Below are 23,732 nucleotides of genomic sequence, written 5' to 3'. Positions count from 1 at the left end.
TTAATACTATTCTGAAAAAGAATTAGCAGCGTGACAGTGGGTGGTTGTCTGGTTAGTGTAAGTAGTCGATGATGGTGAAGATAGATGGGTGTTATAGTGGTGATTTTTCGGTTACCTCGCTTGTTGCACAGACATAGAAAACGAATAAGAAAACTAAAATAATGATGGTGATGGTTGATTGAAAAAGTAAAGTGGTGAGAGTGGTGCTTGAACTAATGTGGTGGCTCGTTGGTGAGTGCCGGGTGTGGTGGTGATGGTGAGATAGTAAAAGAGAAGATGGTGTGTGTTAAATTATTATTTTGTGTTCCTTCATTCCATAAATATATGTATATTTATATAACTAGATAGAATAGATAGAAGTGGAAGACAACTAATTACCTTTTATAATAATTCAAACTTTATACTGTATAAATATTCGATTATGGTGATGGAAGTCAACATAGTACATGCATAATTCTCACAACACAGTAACCTCGATTGATATTTCATAATCACGGATGAATAAAAAAATTGATGTTGTTAGAAGTTCCTTTAAATCCAATTAAGCACAGTATATGTATGATTGCAATCGATAACTGAATTGTAATATAATATAATAATAATCATAATATAACTTAAATATAAAACGTGTAATCTGTTAGCCACCTATTACTGTTGGTTTAATATTTCAAATTGTATTTCCAATTACTATATATATATATATATATATATATATATATATATATATATATATATATATATATATATATATATATATATATATATATATACACACACACACACATAGATTTTTACAATTAATTGTTCTTGAATCGTCGAAACTAGTCGGGGTTAAATGAATGTAATGAAAACAGTTCAAAAATTTTGAGACCCAGGATTACAGACTTTGCTTATCGTGTCAAAATCGTAATAAATTTAAGTTTAAATTTGTTCGGAAATTTCCGGGTCGTCACATGAATGGTACCAGTTCACTCGGAAAGATGTTATTATTACGTTTAGTAATCATAGCGTGTAGTAGTAGACTATGGTTCAGATCAAAGGAATTCTTCATCTCGTAAAACCTAAAAGAAATAAAAATTCAGAATGGAGGGAGAAGACTTGTTCTTTAGGGTCTGCTAGGGAAAGACCATTCGGATTCCATTCTCGAGAACTACACAAAAACAGAATATCTAACTCTAACAGAAATACATATTACCCTAAAAAGATTCGAATCTTCCCACACTTAGTTAGCTGTGGTGTCGAAACTGTGATTAACTTCATCTTCAACTTCCATTGGATTATATATGTAATGTTTAACTCTGTGACCATTAACCTTAAATTCAATCCCATTTGAATTTATTAATTCTACTGTTACATACGGGAAACCTCTTTTGACTATAAATGGTCCAGACCATCTTGATTTCAATTTTCCAGGAAATAGCTTAAATCGTGAATTGAAAAGAAGGACTCTGTCTCCTTCCTTAAATTCTTTTGAACTTCTGATTCTTTTATCATGCCATTTCTTCGTTCTTTCTTTATAGATTAACAAATTTTAGTATGCTTCATGTCTTAATTCTTCTAATTCGTTTAGTTGACTTAACCGTAGACGTCCGGCTTCATGCAAATCAAGATTACATGTCTTCAAAGCCCAAAATGCTTTGTGCTCAATTTCTACTGGAAGGTGACATGCTTTTCCGTAAACGAGTCTAAAAGGTGTGGTTCTAATTGGAGTTTTGTAGGCTGTTCTAAAAGCCCATAGTGCATCCTTCAATATCATGGACCATTCCTTTGGATTTGATCCTACGGTTTTCTCTAGAATACGTTTTAATGCTCGGTTGGTATTTTCAACTTGTCCACTTGTTTGTAGATGATAAGCGGTTGAGATTTTATGAGTTACTCCATATCTTTTGAGAACTTTCTCAAGTTGATTATTACAAAAATGAGTACCCCGATCACTTATTAAAGCTTTCGGTGTTCCAAACCTAGCAAAAAGACATTTTAAGAAGTTGATTACAACTCGTGCATCGTTAGTTGGGAGAGCTTGTGCTTCCGCCCATTTAGATACATAATCAATGGCAACGAGAATGTAGAAATTATTATGAGATTTTGAAAATGGACCCATAAAGTCAATACCCCAAAAGTCAAATACTTCACATACTTGAATTACATTTTGTGGCATTTCATCACGTTGACTTATTTTTCCGGCCCTTTGACAAGCATCACAGGATTTACAAAGAAGATGCGCGTCTTTGAAAATTGTAGGCCAATAGAATCCAGCGTCATAGACTTTCCTTGCTGTGAGTTGAGGCCCATAATGACCTCCTGTTGGTCCTGTGTGACAATGGTTTAAGATTTGACTAGCTTCATCTCCGAATACACATCGGCGTATTATTCCATCGGGACAACTTTTAAACAAATGTGGATCTTCTCAGAAATAGTGTTTTATATCACTAAAGAATTTCTTTCATTTATGGTACGACAACCCTTTTTCAAGGAATCCACATACTAAGTAGTTTGCATAGTCTGCAAACCATGGAATTTCACTATAATCTATCTTCAAAAGATATTCATCAGGAAAGTTATCTTGTATGGCCGATTCATTTAGAACTTCTAATTCGGGATTTTCAAGACGAGAAAGATGATCAGCGGCGAGATTTTATGCTCCTCTTTTATCTCGGATTTCAATATCGAACTCTTGTAAGAGTAAGATCCAACGGATTAATCTTGGTTTGGCATCTTGTTTCGAAAATAGGTATCTAAGAGCAGAATGGTTAGTATAGACCACCGTTTTTGCTAGAACGAGATATGAATGAAATTTGTCAAAAGCAAAGACAATAGCAAGGAGTTATTTTTCAGTAGTTGTGCAATTTGTTTGTGCTCCTTGTAATGTCTTACTAGCATAATATATAGGTTGAAATTGTTTTTAAATCCTTTGTCCTAAAACGGCTCCCATTGCAAAATCACTTGCATCGCACATGAGTTCAAATGGTTGATTCCAATTTGGAGTTATCATGATCGGTGATTAGTGAGTTTTTCTTTAAGAATATTAAAAGATTTGATGCATTCATCCAAAAAGATGAATGGAGCATCCTTTTCTAGGAGTTTATTCATAGGAGTGGCAATTTTAGAAAAATCTTTTATGAAACTTCGGTAAAAACCGGCATGCCCTAGAAAACTCCTAACTCCTCTAACATTGGTGGGATGTGGAAGTTTAGCAATTACATCTACTTTAGCTCTATCCACTTCAATTCCTTCCTTTGAAATTTTATGACCAAGAACGATGCCTTCTTTAACCATGAAATGGCATTTCTCCCAATTAAGAACTAGATTTGATTGCTCGCATCTAATAAGCATTCGTTCAAGATTAACTAGACATGATTCAAATGTATCACTGAAGACTGAAAAGTCTTCCATGCATTCTTCTATCATGTCATGAAAAATCGCCATCATGCACCTTTGAAAGGTTGCAGGGGCGTTGCAAAGTCCAAATGGCATGCGTTTATAAGCAAAAGTACCATAAGGGCACGTGAACGTGGTTTTCTCTTGGTCCTCGGGTGCTATTGGAATTTGAAAGTATTCGAAAAAACCATCAAGAAAACAATAGTAACTATTTCCGGCTAATTTTTCCAACATTTGATCAATGAAAGGTAAGGGAAAGTGATCTTTTCTGGTGGCGTCATTTAATTTTATATAATCAATACAAACACGCCATCCTGTTACAGTCCTAGTATAAATAAGCTCATTTTTTTCATTTGTGATGACAGTCTTGCCACCCTTCTTAGGTACACATTGAATTGGGCTTACCCATGGTGTGACGATCGCTCCAAATCCATATGGATGAACACATCATTCATTGATTTCATTGCGAGGTATTTGACCTCTATATGATACGTTTTGTAAACATTGCATTCTTTTGAAAAGGGACACCATAAATGAATATTTAAATCAAAAGTTTTCAACATCCGATGATTTCTACATATAGACAATCACCGTAAATAATATTTTACAATAGTACTTCCATTGACAATGCAGTCAAAATAAGATACATGGTGATGATTTGGTGAATGCAACGTTTCCTTGATAAATATGCCATGTAAGACTCCATGCACATAGCTTGTCTAACATATAAGCAAATAGCGGAAGACTTCTAGGAACCTGAGAATAAACATGCTAACAAGTGTCAACACAAAGGTTGGTGATTTCATAGTTTTAGTGTTTCGCATAATCTGTATATAAAAGTGGATCACAAGATTTCAGTTGTTTCATCCAGAAACGTTTATTAAATATTCTACAAGATTGAGCACCCTGGTAACTAAGCTTTAACGTTATAATAAGTACCCCTGTTTTAACATACATGCAACCAACATGTACAATACACGCAATACAACGTGTACTAAACTCAAATAGTATACGTATGTTTTATAGTTCATGCTAGGGTTTCTATACCTGGAATAGACGGGGATGTCAAGCCCTATGGATCCATATACAACTACTCGCGCCCACCAGTTCTTATAACTGACAGTTACTAGTTACCAAAGCTAAGGGATTTTCGGTTCAAACTCAGTGTAGAATTAAGTATGTACTTGTATCCATTGCGTTTAAAATAAAGTGCATGTATTCTCAGCCCAAAAATATATATTACAAAAGCATTTAAAAAGGGAGCAAATGAAACTCACCTTAGCAGCATATAAAGTCGTTCACCAAAATGTGATCGAAACTCGGATTACTAAATAACCGTAGATCTCAACCTAGAGAACATATGTTGGTCAATAAATGTCTATCAAGCTAGGTCAGGTCATAGTGTATCACAATCCTAATGCTCGATATCGACATACAAAAGTTATCCAAAGTCGTTTCAAAAGGTCAATTTTGACAGTTGTTTAACAAAACGAGACGTACCTTATATAAGGATTCATTTACTCGGCTGGTAATATTCAAAAAATCCAATTTATCAATCTCGTAAACAAGTTGTTTAAATCTTAATTGTAGATTCAAAAGCAATTTCAATTAACGTCAATCATAATTCAGTTGATCATATCTTTTAATCCGTTCATCGAAATTATTCGATATCTAAATTAAAAGTTATTGATTTTTCGCCAGCTTTCCAAAAACATGTATATCATATACCATTTACCAGTAATATATGTATTTAATTCGTGATTCATTATATCATATACCATTTACCAGTAATATATGTATTTAATTCGTGATTCATTATAAACTGTTTATGAACGAAATTTAGCATACATGCATGCATAAATATATATACTCGAGCACTAGACATGGATACACAATTAATATATAAAAGATAAGATATGAATGCTCACGTATCAATATTGTGATTCAATATTGCAGGAAAGTACGTAGACGTAACGGAGATGATAAACACTAGGTTTGATTTGCGAATATTACCCATGAACATTACCCATAACCTCCATGGCAATAGCCCATAATTTCCTTAGCTCTATCTCGCTCGAAAACCCATTTTTGAAAGTGACACGCTCATAACCTCGTCGTAGTATTTTATGTATAATACTAATTATTAATAATACTAATAATAATAAGATTAATAATAATATTAATCTTAATAATAATAATAATAATAATAATAATAATAATAATAATAATAATAATAATAATAATAATAATAATAATAATAATAATAATAATAATAATAATAATAATAATAATAATAATAATAATAATATAACAGAGGGAGTAATTGTACAACAAATGAACAAAAATCGTCGAAATTTAAAGATGTTTGCTGGGATCTGTCACCATGCGATCGCATGGCTCCCATGACCAATTCCCATGCGATCGCATGGATTGGTTTTACAGCTCACAATGTTTTATCGTGTACCTCGTCGACATCTTTATTAATTATATTTATAATATATTTAATTTATATAATTAATTATATATTATATTAAATTCACGTACATAGTTGACTTGTAATTTTCGTTCCGATAAGTCATACGTCGTCACTCAACTTATGTCCCGGTTCCGGTTTTTTGAACGTCCTTTCGTACACTGAGAAAACTAGTACTTTTCGTTACGCGACGTGTACCTTTATCAAAAATTAAACTTAATCATTGATAAACTATGTCACTCGAAGTGTAGCTTTAATCAATTAAGTGTTTTGGTTATTTGCTTCTATAAATCATCGTCTCGTAGTATATACATATACATATATACATTTTCATTTTGAAATAGTGTTTTACTGTAGCAAAGGTTTTTTTTACTGTAGCAAATAGTGATTTTTGAAAACACTGTAGCTTTTCGGGTACTGTAGCAATTCGAAAATACTGTAGCAATTTAGTGTTTTACTGGTTCATCTTAAACATTCTAGTTAACTTATCTAATTATATCAATCAGATAATCAAACCAATAAGTTTAATGCACAGTATCATATACACAACACTTTGTTACGTTTTCAAGTTATAGTATATGTATGTATCTATTTACATATAATTGTTCGCGAATCGTTGAGAACAATCGAAGGGTAATTGAGTAGTTCAAGAATTTTGAGATTCAACTTTATAGACTTTGCTTATCGTGTCGAAAACATTAAATCATTTAAAGATAAAGTTTAAATTTGGTCAGAAATTTCCGGGTCATCACAGTACCTACCCGTTAAAGAAATTTCGTCCCGAAATTTAAGTGAGGTCGTCATGGCTTACAATAAAAATGTTTTCATAACGAATATGAGTTGATAAATATAATTTTATCACCGTTGAATAATATGAATAAAACAATCCGATTTCTCGAAGCGTATGAGAGAAGTTATCGTAAAAGAGTGAAATGAAAGAATAGAGATTCGTCTAAACTTTTGACGTAGTTAAGATTGATTTCCGGAATTTAGGGAATAGAAAATCTTCATAATCTAAATAGGATTTGATTCTTCGAAATTAAAGGAAATTAAGATTTCCTTTAAATGCGTAATCTACCTCGATTGTTATGTCTGATATTTCGCTATAAATTAACCACTTCCGTTTCATTATTTTCACCACTCCTACATCTTCTTCTTTATTTCATACTTCTAAAAGATTGTGAAATGCTTAATCCAGTTCTGATCCTTGATATTTTCTTGGCTATCGTATCCTTCATTCTTCTTTTTCATCTGCCACCAGAGGAAGTTATTTTCTTCTACTATTACCTTGGAGTTATAGTATTTTTCATTCTCCCGTGTCTTTATATTGCTATACGCATTGATATAAACGGTTTGTAATATATGTGTTGTTGTCAGGCTTTATATTTTCCCTTATATTTAGGAGCTCCATGCTTTCGTTTTTCCTTCCCGACTTCAAGTCAAGCGAATAATGGTCCATAATTCGTAGCTATACATTTCGGAATGAACATAGTTAATGTTCTAAGAAAGAAATTGTAATGATACGATCTTGATTTGTCAAATTACCAGAATATCTGGAAAAGACCGAATCATCAAGAAAAGTATTTTCTTGATATATTTAGAGATTAAATAGAATGAAAGAGTTATGTAACATGGTTCATGATGAGGGTGTGATCTGTGAACCTTTATCACGTTCCATTAGAAACTCAGCATGACTTACTGTAATATAATCACGTTGATCAAGTGTCATTATATTATACTAACTCATGCTTCAGTTCCCAACATTACTTTAAAACATCCATTTTTTTCGAATTTTTCAGATTTTAGAAACTAAAATAGTTTCTTTTATGATGTAACACAGATAGTGCGAAGCGATGAATGATTTTCGATAAGAATATGTATGAAGATATCTCCAGAAATATCGAGGATATTTATAATGAAAGATACGATGATATCTTAGAATTTCTAATATCAGATGATGATGCGGAAAATCTGTCTGTGAAGGTTTAGAATAAGAAGTAAGGTTCTTACTAATAGTTTCAGCAGTCACTGAATCATTTGGATTCTTTGAAGGCAGGTTCAGTCTTTGTGATTTATCCACAGCCTCTTTCATACTTTACTCAAACCGTTTTTCAGTTCCAAACCTTCTCTTTTTCTCAGCTTTACCACCATACTATTCTTTATCATCAAACTTTTGATTGTTAAGGTCGTTTACAGTTTTTTATGCTTTATCAACATTTTTCCAAAATTCGGAGAACTAGTTTCGTAGTTTGGGGTGTTTTTCGGAAACTTCACATTCGAAGTATGTAAGTCCAGGAGGTAGACGTTATATGTACACATATAACTGTTGATGTAGACGTGCTGCAAGATTTCAAAATACTGATTGCTAATTCTTGATAGTTGGTATGGCAATTGCCGTTACAAGATGTGGATGAGTACATGATACGATTTCAATGAGTATAAGGATTTTTCGGAAGGTCAAAGATCAATGAAGTTGTTGGTAAATTTGCTGCTAATGTGGTGGAACATGAAAGGTTCCCCAGTAACAAAAACGTATATGCCAAAGTTACAAGTCTGAAAGGTCGTCGTTGACTGGTTGAATGGTTGATAATACTGGATACTTTGAAAAGGAATTGCAAGGTTATTTTCAGTAAAAACAATGCTAAAGGATCTTGCATAGTTTTGAATTCAAAGTATAGCTTTGAAAGATGTAGAGATCTAAGAATGTTGTCACTGGTTCAGAGTTATGGCTTGGATTCTGATCCGTCGATATCAGAATATGTGATTGAATTTGTATGAAATGATTGTGTATCATTGTGAAGATAGTGAGTATAGTTAATGATTTTTGAATCAAAATTGAAGAATGTACAGTGTAACATATTACTTGTGAACTTAAATATTTCTCGAGTAGTACCTACCCGTTAAAGATTTCACAATTAATACTTTGTACAAAAGAATTTTTATTACCGTCTTTATGAAAATATATGTATGTATATTTTCTTCAGATCTAATACAAATTTAATGAGTTAATATCATATTAACTCATTTGATTTTCGGCTTGACTTAGAAATGATTAATCTCTAAAACATTAAAGATTACATAATCTTTGCAGAGTTTTTCACTAATGAAATCAGCACTTCATTATTTATTCTTATTGATATTCCTCGGTGAAGGATGTTGGTGCTCGTGGAATTTTTGTGATCCCTACAAGGCACAGATGATGTTTTCTGGAAAGTTTCAAGTATATCGAAATTGAAAATGTAAAATCAATTATGTAATTGATTAATACACTTGGTTTATTATGAAATGGAATTCATTGGGTTGAAACAGAGATTGTAGTTAACAATGGTTAAGTTGTTAAGGAAGGATGTACATCATTGCATATTAGTAATATGAACTAACCGAGTAGTACCTACTAGTTAAGATTCACATGTAATAGCTTAGTACGAAAAGATTTATTTTGATTTCAAAATTCATATGTATTAAATATACATAAAATTTCTTCAGGGGAAATGAGTTAATACTTCATCGGTTATTGTTGCTGGTATTTCTTGGTAACTATGGTGCGTATGACATTGATGTTCGAGGTACAGATTGTGATGTTCAGGTGTGGGATGCGGATGTTGTTGTTGGTGGTGGTGATGGTACTGTTGGTGTTGCTGATGGTGGTACTGTTGCTGCCGGTGCTGCTGCTGGTTCTTGTAACCTTTGCACCATGTTCTCCAAATCCACTACCCGAGCGCGAAGCTCGTTGACTTCTTCTATTACACCGGGATGATTGGCGGTTCGGACGAGCGGATGAATAAGATCCAGAATTTGAGATAGTATATTATCGTGACGAGATACTCTGGAAATGAGAGAGAAAATGGTGTCTTGAACAGGTTCGCCGGTAAGTGCTTCAGGTTCTTCGCCAAGAGGGCAATGTGGTGGATGGAAGGGATCACCTTCTGTAACACCGGCCATTTTTTTTAAACACAGCCGAAGACTTTATTAACAAACACACTATAAGACATGTCATTACATTAATCTGAGTAATTACGTTTAAGTTTACACAACGGTGTTACGTTATTACAAAAATTTATTTATACAAAAGTCAACATCAGAGTTGGGTTGTCAAACATGTCTTCTGCATCAGCACCTAACCCAGCTAGCAGTACCTAAACCTGCAAGGGGGAAATATGTGGGGGATTAGCGCACCGCTAAGTGAATGGAATCTATCTAACAGATATAGCTTAAGCCACACACAAGCTATATACTAACAGCAACACTTGCTAACTACCAACTAGCACACAATAAGACAATACGAGGATCGGCGGCTTGTACGAGCACACGACTCCCAGCTGATCGGGCCTGAGTCTACCGATAGTCCCTGCTACTCAATTCACAGTATAGTTATCCAGATGCAGGGGATGCATCATTCACACTATACTCCACAATCAGTAGCCTATGGACCCAACCTCCCCTAGGTACGGTTGACCTCATATGGACTCTAACCTCTCCTAGGCACGGTCTCGAGTCCCCAGTCTCCCTAGACCCGACTGGTGCCATTCACACAGTGTACACATAATTCACATACAACATCAGGCAAACGAAATTATTCTATCATGGCAATTCCTACACTATGCATGGTAAAAGAGTCGACCACAGTAGCATGATATGCTACTTAAACTCTATCCATAGATAGACCCACTCACCAATTACTAGCAACTGCTCAGTTATTATTTCTAAGCTTCCTCCTTGTCCTTATCTCCTGAGAACAGCAAAAACCAAGTTAGAATAGTGTTCCCTTCAAGATTAGACACACTGACAGCGAATTATAGCAAATTAGTAAAAAAATGCGTCCGCTAAAATTTTCATGCTTAACACTTATGCAATTTCAAAATTTACATCCTGAACACCAAAATATAAACGGGCAGCATAAATTTACATCCTGAACACCAAAATATAAACGGGCAGCATAACGGCTAGAAAAAGGCACTTTGGTAAAACATTCTGCCCTGGACACACAGTCGGTCGACTGACACTGACAGTCGATCGACTGACCTTACCAGTCGATCGATTCACTTGGTATTACATCAATCGACAGAAGGTAAATCTCAGTCGGTCGGTTCACTCAACAATCGGTCAGTTCACCCTCAGTCGGTCGACTGTCGACCGACAGTCAGCCGACTGTGTTCGTCTTCCTCAGAAACTGAACAAAGGCTACGGACTTCACGATGAAATCCTCAAATCTCGATCTAGAGCTCGTTTTAAACACCAAAATCGACCACAACTTGTTCACTACTTGTTATAGACTCAAAACCCACAACAATTTGACCATAACAACACTTAAATCACTTGTTTTGACACAAATTCAAGCTTTTTACAAAACTCACACAAAACCAAGAATTTGACAATGAATTGAACACAAAAACACATGTTACTTACCTTGATAGACTCAGTAATCTGTAAGAAACAAGATGGTATGAACAATTTGAGCTCTAGAACACAATTTAGGAATTTAGGGTTAGAAATAGGAGATGAAGTGGGTACGGTTTGGTTTAGGAAATTTCTAGAGGGAGGAAGAAAATGAGAGGAAAGGGCAGCACAATACACTTATTTGGGGTTAAAACCCCATTCCCCACAACACACGGGTATTTATCAGTTATCTGATATCTTTCGCACCAGATTAGGTAACCCAAACGAGGTCCAATTGAAATAAACAAACCTGTTCTGGGACCCTTGTCACAAACTGGTCACAGCACAATTATATTAAAACACTTATAAAATAATAAAAATAAAAGCACTTAAGACTAAGCACAAACCCTAAGGTCAAAAATAGTCCACTTACAACTAGCCCGAGTTTCAGTCTGTTACACCTTCTTCTTGTCTCCAATGATTAAGTAGGCTACGAACCCATCCCCAATTCATCCAAAATAGGTGATGGCTGATTGGTTGATCCATTCCGGTTACACTTTCTTCAGAGTTCAGGTGAATATCCATATCGGAATAGCTGTCGGAATTTAAGGAATTTGAACTAGATACGGGATCAATCTTGTATAATTAGATAGATAATTTTTGATATGAAATAGATTATAGAATTTAGATTGGTACTCTTCAATACATAATTTACATATGTACATATAATACCAAAATCCCGTAAATTACGGAGAAATTTTTGGAAGGTGTCAGGAAAAGTTTACAGTAACAGATACGCTAAGATATGAATTTTTGTCTATACACTATTTATGCAATAAATGCAGGAAAACGTGTCTAGACTTAAGAATGATAAGCATGTAATTTCCGACAAGAAATGATAAGCAAAACTTTTAACATACAGACACGGTTGAAGTCCAGACTTACTAATGCATCTTAACAACTATCACTTAGACACACTCATGCAAGACCTGGTTCGCTAGGACCAACGCTCTGATACCAACTGTGACGATCACTCCAAATCTATATGGACGAACACGTCATTCATCGATTTCATTACGAGGTATTTGACCTCTATATGATACGTTTTGTAAACATTGCATTCTTTTGAAAAGACACACCATAAATGAATATTTAAATCAAAGGTTTTCGACATCTGATGATTTCTACATATAGACAGTCACCGTAAATAATAGTTTACAATAGTACTTCCATTGACCATGCTGTCAAAATAAGATACATGGTGATGATTTGGTGAATGCAACTTTTCCTTGATAAATATGCCATATAAGACTCCATGCACATAGCTTGTCTAACATATAAGCAAACAGTGGAAGACTTCTAGGAACCTGAGAATAAACATGCTAACAAGTGTCAACACAATGGTTGGTGAGTTCATAGTTTTAGTGTTTCGCATAATCTGTATATAAAAGTGGATCACAAGATTTCAGTTGTTTCATCCAGAAACGTTTATCAAATATTCTACAAGATTGAGCACCCTGGTAACTAAGCTTTAACGTTATAATAAGTACCCCTATTTTAACATACATGCAACCAACATGTACAATACACGCAATACAATGTGTACTAAACTCAAATAGTATACGTCTGTTTTATAGTTCAGGCTAGGGTTTCTATACCTGGAACAGACGGGGATGTCAAGCCCTATGGATCCATATACAATTACTCGCGCCCACCAGTTCTTATAACTAACAGTTACTAGTTACCAAAGCTAAGGGATTTTTGGTTTAAACTCAGTGTAGAATTAAGTATGTACTTGTATCCATTGCGTTTAAAATAAAGTGCATGTATTCTCAGCCCAAAAATATATATTGCAAAAGCATTTAAAAAGGGAGTAAATGAAACTCACCTTAGCAGCATATAAATTCGTTCACCAAAATGTGATCGAAACTCGGATTACCAAATAACCGTAGATCTCAACCTAGAGAACATATGTTGGTCAATAAATGTCTATCAAGCTAGGTCAGGTCATAGTGTATCACAATTCTAATGCTCGATATCGACATACAAAAGTTATCCAAAGTCATTTCAAAAAGTCAATTTTGATAGTTGTTTAACAAAACGAGACGTACCTTATATAAGGATTCATTTACTCGGTTGGTAATATTCAAAAAATCCAATTTATCAATCTTGTAAACAAGTTGTTTAAATCTTAATTGTAGATTCAAAAGCAATTTCAATTAACGTCAATCATAATTCAGTTGATCATATCTTTTAATCCGTTCATCGAAATTATTCGATATCTAAATGAAAAGTTATTGATTTTTTGCCAGCTTTCCAAAAAGATGTATATCATATACCATTTACCAGAAATATATGTATTTAATTCGTGATTCATTATAAACTGTTTAACGACGAAATTTAGCATACATGCATGCATAAATATATATACTCTAGTACTAGACATGGATACACAATTAATATATAAAAGATAAGATATGAATGCTCACGTATCAATATTGTGATTCAATATTGCAGGAAAGTACGTAGACGTAACGGAGATGATAAACACTAGGTTTGACTTGCGAATATTACCCATGAACATTACCCATAACCTCCATGGCAATAGCCCGCTCGAAAACCCATTTTTGAAAGTAACACACTCATAACCTCGTCGTAGTATTTTATGTATAATACTAATTATTAATAATACTAATAATAATAAGATTAGTAATAATAATAATAATAATAATAATAATAATAATAATAATAATAATAATAATAATAATAATAATAATAATATAACAGAGGGAGTAATTGTGCAACAAATGAAACAAAAATCTTCGAAATTTATAGATGTTTGCCATGCGATCGCATGGATTGGTTTTACAGCTCACAATGTTTTATCGTGTACCTCGTCGACATATTTATTAATTATATTTATAATATATATAATTTATATAATTAATTATATATTATATTAAATTCACATGCATAGTTGACTTGTAATTTTCATTCCGATAAGTCGTACGTCGTCACTCAACTTATGTCCCGGTTCCGGTTTTTCGAACGTCCTTTCGTACACTGAGAAAACTAGTACTTTTCGTTACGCGACGTGTACCTTTATCAAAAATTAAACTTAAACATTGATAAACTATGTCACTCGAAGTGTAGCTTTAATCAATTAAGTGTTTTGGTTATTTGCTTCTATAAATCATCGTCTCGTAGTATATACATATACATATATACATTTTCATTTTGAAATAGTGTTTTACTGTAGCAAAGTTACTGTAGCAAAGGTTTTTTTACTGTAGCAAATAGTGATTTTCGAAAACACTGTAGCTTTTCGGGTACTGTAGCAATTCGAAAATACTGTAGCAATTTAGTGTTTTACTGGTTCATCTTAAACATTCTAGTTAATTTATCTAATTATATCAATCAGATAATCAAACCAATAAGTTTAATGCACAGTATCATATACACAACACTTTGTTACATTTTTAAGTTATTGTATATATATGTATCTATTTACATATAATTGTTCGCGAATCGTTGAGAACAATCGAAGAGTAATTGAGTAGTTCAAGAATTTTGAGATTCAACTTTACAGACTTTGCTTATCGTGTCGAAAACATTAAATCATTTAAAGATAAAGTTTAAATTTGGTCAGAAATTTCTGGGTCATCACACATGGACTATCAGAGATTGGATAAATTAATCCTACATTTAGCAATTTAATAATTTCTTTCTTAATAACATCTTGCATATTAGGATTTAGTCTTCGTTAGCGTTGCACATAGGTTTTATGACCTTCTTCCATAAGGATTTTTTGTGTGCAATACGAAGGACTTATTCCTTTAATATCATGAATCTTCCATGCAATAGCTGGTTTATGAGCTTTTAGCACAGAAATGAGTTGAGATTTTTCATTTTCCGTAAGAGTAGACGAGATTATTACAGGTAATTCAGATTCACCATGTAAATAAGCATATTCCAAATGGTTTGGAAGTGGCTTTAACTCTAATGTCCGTGGTTCTTCTATCGATGATTTATATCGATATCTGTCTTCCTCTTTTAGCATTTGAAGTTCTTCTGTTGTTGGTTCATAATCATTAGCCATGAGTGTAGCTAACATTTCAGCTTCATCAATTGTATCAGTTCCTTCTCCTAAAGAACAATCTCCTGTTCCTTGTAATTCTGAAAATTCTTCTAACAATTCTGCATGTGAATCTATAGTTTGAATATAATAACATGTATCATCTGCAGATTGCGGTTGTTGCATGGCTCTATCAACTGAAAATGTAACACTCACTTCCTCTATACTTTGGGTCAGTTTCTTACCAAACACGTCTATTATTGCTTTAACCGTGTTTAAGAATGGTCTTTCTAATATGAGAGGAACTCTAGAATCTTCTTCCATGTCCAGAATAACAAAATCTACTGGAAATACTAAAGTACCAACTTTAACTAGCATGTTCTCCATTATCCCTCTAGGATATTTTTCTGATCGATCGGCTAGTTGTATGCTTATTCTTATCGGTTTCAATTCTTCAAGATCTAGTTTAGCGTATAGTGAATACGGCATTAAATTTATACTAGCACCTAAGTCTGCCAATGCTTCTATTGAACTAGGACTACCCAAAAAACATGGAATTGTGAAACTTCCTGGATCTGATAATTTTTCTGGTATCTTATTCAACAGCACTGCAGAACAATTTGCATTCATAGTAACAGCCGAAAGTTCTTCCATTTTATTTCTATTTGTGATTAGATCTTTCAGGAATTTGGCATATCTTGGCATTCCTGAAATCACATCAATGAAAGGAAGATTTACATTTATCTATTTAAACATATCCAAGAATTTGGATTGCTCGGCTTCAAGTCTTTTTTTCTCATTTTACTCGGGTAAGAAAGCGGTGGTTGATATGGTTTAACATAAGGTTTAGTCTTAACTATGTTATCTTTATTAACCTTTTCAACTACCGGTTCTTTTTCCTTATCTTGCTCAGGTTGTTGTTCTTGTGGAGTAGGAATAGAGTCATCAGAAATTACAGGTATTTCAGGTGGTTTAAGTGTAATACCACTTCTCGTGGTAATAGCTTTAGCTGTTTCATTCCGGGGGTTAGCATTTGTATCGCTAGGTAGACTTCCCGGTTTTCTTTCACCTATCAACCTTGCTAGGTTGCTCACTTCTTGTTCCAGATTTTAAATTGAAGCTTGTTGATTTCTAAATGCTTGAGCATTTTGTTCATTGGTTTGTTTCTGAGATGTGAAAAATTGAGTTTGAGATTCAACTAGCTTTGACATCATGTCTTCTAGATTCGGCTTTTTATCATCGGTTTGTGGTGGTTTATTTTGAAAAATAGGTCTTTGCTGATTGTAAGTATTATTGGATACTTGTTGATTGCTAGGACCTTGTTGGTTGTTGTTTGGAACATTTCGGTTATAATTCTGATTTTGATTGTAGTTCGGTCTTGGCGGTTGATAATTATTCTGATAATTATTTCCAGGCCTTTGGTTCATGTATGAAACATTCTCTCTCTGTTCCATTGTTTGTTCAATACTGAGACAATCTTTTGTCAAATGTGGTCCTCCACACTGCTCACAACTAATTCGTATTGAGTGAATATCTTTAGTCATCTTTTCCATTCGTCTCTCGACAGCATCTATCTTTGCAGAAATGGAATCAAAGTCATGGCTAGAATCAGCTCTAGCCGCTTTAGATGATCTAACGATGTCTTTTTCTTGGTGCCACTCATGTGAGTGGGAAGCAGTGTTATCAATAATTTTGTAAGCCTCAGTTGTGGTTTTCTTCATAATGGAACCACCAGCTGCTATGTCTATGTCTTTTCGTGTAGTGATGTCGCATCCTTGGTAGAATATTTGTACTATTTGATAAGTGTCTAAACCATGTTGCGGACATCCTCTCAATAACTTTCCAAATCTTGTCCACGCCTCATATAGAGTTTCATTTGGCTTCCGTGTGAACGTAACAATTTCTCCTTGAAGTCTCACGGCTTTAGATGCCGGAAAGAATTGTTTAAGAAATTTTTCAACTAAGACATCCCATGTATCAATCGCCCCTTCAGGTAACGATTCTAACCAATCTTGGGCTTCTCCCTTTAAAGTCCAGGGAAATAACATGAAATAGATCTGTTCATCCTCTACTTCTCTTATCTTAAATAAAGTACAGATCCTATTAAAGGTACGAAGATGTTCGTTTGGATCTTCCTTCGGCGCACCACTAAATTGGCATTGATTAGTTACCATGTGTAGGATTTGTCCTTTGATTTCATAATATGGCGCATTAATGTCTGGTTGAGTAATTGCATGACCTTGGCCAGTGCGTTTAGCTCTCATTCGGTCTTCCATACTTAGAGGTTCCAGATTTTCCATGATTGAATTTATTGAATCTGAATCGCTAGAGGATTCTGACTTAATGATTTCTTCCTCGACAATCTCTGGATGAGTGATTTGTGGTTCAGGAGGAATGATTAGTGGTTCAGGATCTCTGAATTGTCCCTGAATATCCTCCGGGTTCTCAATTGTGAGGTCGGGTTCAAAAAATGGATTATCGGAAATTTGAATTGGAGTACTTGGTCGACTAGATGATGATTCTAAAGAAAAATCAACGGCGACAATATTGGCTAGATGTCTTGTTCGAGTTACAGGTGGTGAACTTATGAAAGGTGGTGAACGTTTTGCTCGGTGCATTCACAGAATTTCCTATTAGTTAAAAAATAAAAATTATATAAGTTATCAAATTAATAGAATTTTCTGATTTTGCCCACTTTTCAAATAGCTAATAGATGCAGCAGGTAGCCAGGACCCTTTAAATCGGAAGCTCACAACTCACCACTAACAAATCCAACTATTACTACGAACCAGAAAATTTTGGATGTCTATCAATTTAACCACCTAAAATAATTTTTCGTTTTGAAATTTTAGAGAAGAAATAGAAAATTCTATGTCCTAAAAACTAGAGCGTCGAGAAATAAGAAAGAAAAAGATTGCGTCGAAAAACGTCGAAAAATAAAAGGTCGAAAAATAAGCGTCGAAAAACAAGCAGTCGAAAAATAAAAATAAGAAAATAAGCGTCGAAACTTAAAATTCTAAAAACTAAAAATTAAAACTTACGTCTAAAGGTATTAAAGCTTAAAAGGAATTCTATATCCAAAACGACAATAACTTAAAAGGTACTAAAATCTTAAAACGGCGTCGCAAAATTCTAAAGCACCTAAATCTTAATCTAAAGAAAAAGCACTTAAGGGATTTTACGGAAAATCTTAAAAATCTAGAAATAAAAATAAACTACGGCAAAATACTAGATTACAAACTAATTACAAACGATAAAAATACAAATATTACGAATAAACGATTAAAACATACAATTTATAAAAAGAAATAAAAAGTAATAAACTTACAATTTTATAAAAATATTATTTTTATATTATCATTTTATAAAATTATTAATTTTAAAACTAATTAAAACTTAAAATACAAATTAAATAATAAAACTAAAACTAATTAATAAAAACTAATTAATTAATTAAACCCTAATTAGGGTTAATAAATAATAATAATTAATAATAAAACCCTACTGCGTAATAATTGCTGGGATCAGACTTTTCAGACAGCCTCATGCGATCGCATGAGTTTTATATGGCTGGGCCATGCGATCGCATGGTTTCGGATAACCGGCCAGGTCTTGGGCTCCTACAGTACCAGGCCCGAATACATATATATATTTATTTTTTTTCTTTCTGTTTTTAATAAAATAAAAATAAAATAACTTAAATAAAACTTATAAATAAATAAAAATAATTTACTTATTAGTTTTTATAACTTTTAACAATAAAATATAAACTTTTTAATTTAAACACTTAAAAATATAGAAATATATTTTTCTTTTAATGTTTTTAAATTTCTATATTTAAAACTTTTTTATATTTTTACAAAAATAGTTTAAAAACTAAAAAAAAAAAATTATAGCATTTCGCTTCGGCGGTCCCCGGCAGCGGTGCCAAAAATACTTGATGTTAAAGCAGAGGGGTACAAAATAGTTATATTTTTATTGTGAAATACTATTAAATACGATACAATTTTATACAAGTTATTTATTTATTTATAGAGTGGATATACCTAAACCTTGCTACAACACTATAGGCAGTGTACCTAATCGTAAAGTAGTGTAGTTTTTTGTAAGTCCGGTTCGTCCACAGGGAACTAGCCAAGTTTAACGCTATATTTTTAAAACTAAATTTGTATATATATATATATATATATATATATATATATATATATATATATATATATATAAGTAGTATTATTATTATAAAAGGGGGTTTTTACCGTTTAATAACCGGTTTGTCGATTTTATGTCTTAAGTCGCAGTTAAAACCTAATGTAAAATATTAAAAATAAATATAACTTAATTCAAAGCATAAAGTAAATGACGATAATTAAAGTGCGATAAATTAAAGTGCGATAAATAAAATGACGGTAAATAAAATTGCGATAATTAAAAGTACGATAAATAAAATGACAGTAAATAAAAGTGCGATGAAATATAAAATAAAGAAATTATGCTTATTTAAACTTCCGTAATCATGATGTTTGACGTGTTGATTTTAATTTATTACCATGGGTTAATTGTCATTTGTCCTGGATTATTCGATATGTCCATCTGGTTTTGTCCATAACCGTCCATCAGTCATAAATATAAAGTGCGAGTGTCCTCGTCAAATTATCCTTATATCCGAAGTCAAATATTCTAACTAATTGGGGATTTAAACTGTAACTAGGTTTAATACATTGTTAATAATTACACCAGGTTATCGATTGTGTGCAATCCAAGGTTTTAATACTTTATTATCAATTACACCAAGTGTCCTTGTATGTAATCCACCCATGTTTTAATGAATCCATTGACTATTAATCTATTCCCGTGTCCGGTTAAATGAACGATTATTAGTACTTATAAATATCCCGCCCATCGTGTCCGATCGAGTGTATATGGTTATTTATAGGTACGTCCAAATGTAAATCTTTATATTAAATTAACGAACTATCATTCAATTAAACAAATATAAAGCCCATTAATAGCCCATAGTCCAATTTCCACAAGTGTCAGTCTTTTGTCCAAACCCCAATTATGGTACAAAGCCCAATAACCCCGTCTTTAATATTTAGCCCAACATCACGATTACTTCAATTTAAATAAGCATAATAATAACTTAGCTATAAGACATTAATTTAAAAAGGTTGAACATAACTTACAATGATTAATAATAGCGTAGCATTACACGGACAGAATTTCGACTTACACCCTTACAACATTCGCTAACATAACCTTATTATTATTATTCTTAAATTAAAATTATAATATATATATATATATATATATATATATATATATATATATATATATATATATATATATATATATATATATATATATATATATATATATATATATATATATATATATATATATATATATATATATCGAGAGATAGAGTGGATAGAAAAAGGTGTAAAAAATTCGGCCAAAACACGCGAACTTTATAGGACCTCAGCTGCAACAGTACTCCAAGCGATCGCATGGAGTTTGTTCCTTCAGGCCATGCGATCGCATGGCCGCCTTTTACTGGACACATAACATTCCAAAACGTGGGCTGCTGAGATTTTAATAATATATAATATAATATATATAATTTTATATAATTATATATATTATATTATATTCTTGTGCATAGTTGACTCGTAATTTTAGGTCCATTGCATCGTGCGTTGATAGTTGGTTCATGTCCCGGTTCCGGATTTTCGAACGTCCTTTCGTACGATTTAATATCTTGTACTTTGCTTTTTGTGGCTCGTACTCTTATAATTTTTAGACGTTTCTTATCAATAAATTGAACCACTTGAATTGTACTTTGTACTTTTTAGCTTTTTGGTCGTTTGCGTCTTCAAATCGTCGAATCTGTCTTTTGTCTTCACCTTTTATTATTTAAACGAATATCACTTGTAAATAGAACAATTGCAACTAAAAGCTTGTATTTCTTGAGGGATAATGCTATGAAATATATGTTCGTTTTTAGCATTATCATATGTTTATTGAAGAAACATGTCTCAAATGTCGGATGTTGAGTTTGAGGAACTAGTCGAGAAACGTGTGAATGAAAGAATTTCTGCAGCAGAGGCAGCAAAAGCAGCAACTGAAGCAGCAGCCAAAGCAGCAACCGTGAACACAAACTCACGAAATGGATGCTCATACAAAACTTTTCAAGGATGCAAACCACAGACGTTTAGTGGGACCGAGGGACCAGTCGGTCTAACCCGATGGTTTGAAAAGATGGAGTCCGTTTTCAAAATCAGTAATTGTGCGGATGGAGACAAGTCAAAGTATGCTTCGTGCACGTTGCAAGAAGGTGCACTTACTTGGTGGAACAATTATTCTAAAGCAGAAGGAGTAGATACGGCATATGATATCTCTTGGGAAGAACTGAAAAAGATGCTAATCGAGGAGTACTGTCCTCAAAACGAGATCAGAAAAATGGAATCTGAGTTACGTAATCTGAAGGTTTTTGGCGCGAATCTCAATAATTATGAAAAGCATTTCATGGAACTAGCCTTGTTGTGTCCCGAATTGGTGCCAAACGAGAAACGAAAGATAGAAATGTATATTGACGGTTTATCGATTAATATCAAAGGAAATGTTACATCGTCCAAACCGAATACGATGCAGGAAGCCATGACAATGGCACACCAACTCATGGACCAGATCACAGAGAGTTCGATTAAGGCACCAATTACCGAAGTCAATACAATTGAAGGAAAGAGGAAATGGGAAGACTATAAGGGCAAAAGTACTCACCTGAAGAAGCGAGAAACTTTTAAAGGTAAACAAGATGGGGCAACTGCTAGTCCAAACTATAAGGGACCCCATCCGTTCTGCAAAAGATGTTACATACATCATGCAGGTTATTACCAAGTGGTCTGTGATAAGTGCAACAAGAAAGGACATGTGGCGAAAGATTGTTATGCCACCGTTTCTGAAGTAAAGACAAAACCGACTGATGTCAAGAAATGTTTTGGATGCGGGAAGCCTGGTCACTCTATAAATAAATACCCTGATAAGGAGAAGAACAAAGAACCCGCACGTGGGAGGGCATTTAATGTTAGTGCCAGTGAAGCACGTGAGGATCCTGATCTTGTCACGGGTACGTTTATCGTTAATAATCAACTAGCTTCTATTATGTTTGATACGGGTGCTGATAGAAGTTATATGTGTAAAGACTTTAGTTCTAAACTAAAATGTGCATCATTGCCTCTAGACAATAAATATACTATTGAATTAGCTAATGGTAAACTGATAAAAGCCGATAAAATTTGTCATGGTTGCGAAATAAATCTTGCTGGTGAAACCTTCAAAATCGATTTGATACCCGTAGAATTAGGAAGTTTTGACGTAATCGTTGGCGTGGACTGGATGTCCAAAACAAGAGCGGAAGTTGTTTGCGCTGAGAAAGCGATCCGCATCCCTCGTAAGGATGAAACGTCATTAATGATATATGGGGAGAAGCGAAACTCGAAGCTAAACCTTATCAGCTGTATGAAGGCTCAGAAACTTATAAGAAAAGGTTGTTATGCTATTCTGGCACATGTGAAGAAGATCAATACCAAAGAAAGAAGCATTGATGATGTGCCAGTTGTAAGAGAATATCCCGAAGTATTTCCAGAAGAATTACCAGGGCTACCTCCACACAGATGTGTAGAATTCCAGATTGATCTCATACCAGGAGCTGCACCTGTAGCCCGATCTCCATATAGACTTGCACCTTTAGAAATGCAAGAATTACAAAACCAATTACAAGAATTATCGGACCGTGAATTTATTCGTCCCAGTTTTTCACCTTGGGGTGCTCCTATTCTGTTCGTCAAAAAGAAGGATGGATCTATGAGAATGTGCATAGATTACCAAGAATTAAACAAATTAACGATCAAGAATCGGTACCCATTACCGAAGATTGATGATTTGTTTGATCAATTGCAAGGATCAAGTGTTTATTCTAAGATTGATCTACGCTCCGGATATCATCAACTGAGAGTGAAGGAAGAAGATGTTCCTAAAACCGCGTTCAGAACCCGTTACGGTTACTATGAGTTTTTAGTCATGCCTTTTGGATTGACTAATGCTCCAGCAGTATTCATGGATCTAATTAATCGTATCTGTAGACCGTATTTAGACAAATTTGTTATTGTTTTTATCGAAGACATATTAATTTACTCAAAAAATAAGGAAGAACATGAGCAACACTTAAGACTGGTACTAGAGGTACTCAAGAAAGAAGAACTGTACGCAAAATTTTCGAAGTGTGATTTCTGGTCACAAGAAGTAGAATTTTTGGGCCATGTTGTCAGTAAACATGGAATTAAAGTTGACCCTGCTAACATCGAAGCCATTAGTAAATGGGAAACACCGAAGACTCCAACACAAATCAGCCAATTCTTAGGTCTTGCTGGT

This window comes from Rutidosis leptorrhynchoides, chromosome 4, assembly GCF_046630445.1.
Source record: "Rutidosis leptorrhynchoides isolate AG116_Rl617_1_P2 chromosome 4, CSIRO_AGI_Rlap_v1, whole genome shotgun sequence".
NCBI lineage: Eukaryota > Viridiplantae > Streptophyta > Magnoliopsida > Asterales > Asteraceae > Rutidosis > Rutidosis leptorrhynchoides.
This window is presented reverse-complemented; position numbering follows the sequence as displayed.